This window comes from Pteropus vampyrus, unplaced genomic scaffold, assembly GCF_000151845.1.
Source record: "Pteropus vampyrus isolate Shadow unplaced genomic scaffold, Pvam_2.0 Scaffold161, whole genome shotgun sequence".
Classification (NCBI taxonomy): domain Eukaryota; kingdom Metazoa; phylum Chordata; class Mammalia; order Chiroptera; family Pteropodidae; genus Pteropus; species Pteropus vampyrus.
In genome coordinates, this window is record NW_011888942.1 from 2,339,920 (window position 1) to 2,340,309 (window position 390).

A 390-nucleotide genomic window follows, 5' to 3' on the forward strand; every position below is an offset into this window, starting at 1 on the left:
TTTGCATAAATGGACCATAATTATTTTTGAAAACAGATTTTCAGATTTATTCAATTATTAAAGACTAAAACCACAAGTAATAATCTATGACTTGCATGTTGACATTGCCAAATTTTTAACTTGAAATGGCGAGTTTACTGACACAGCTAAAATATTTTCTCTTTAGGATGTGTTTTCTCCTTTTCTACAAACAACTACATTGTAACAAAATACTAGTTTGCCTTCTGGAGTTGAAGATTGAAGATCTTCAAATATATGAATGTATTTAACATGAGTTTTATTCATTTATTTATTTAATAAAAAAATTAAGTAAGTTAATGGATGCTTTGGTGAGAGTTTGTCATGTTCCGAGAATTTCAGGTTAAGCATGATGATACACTTGCATTCAAG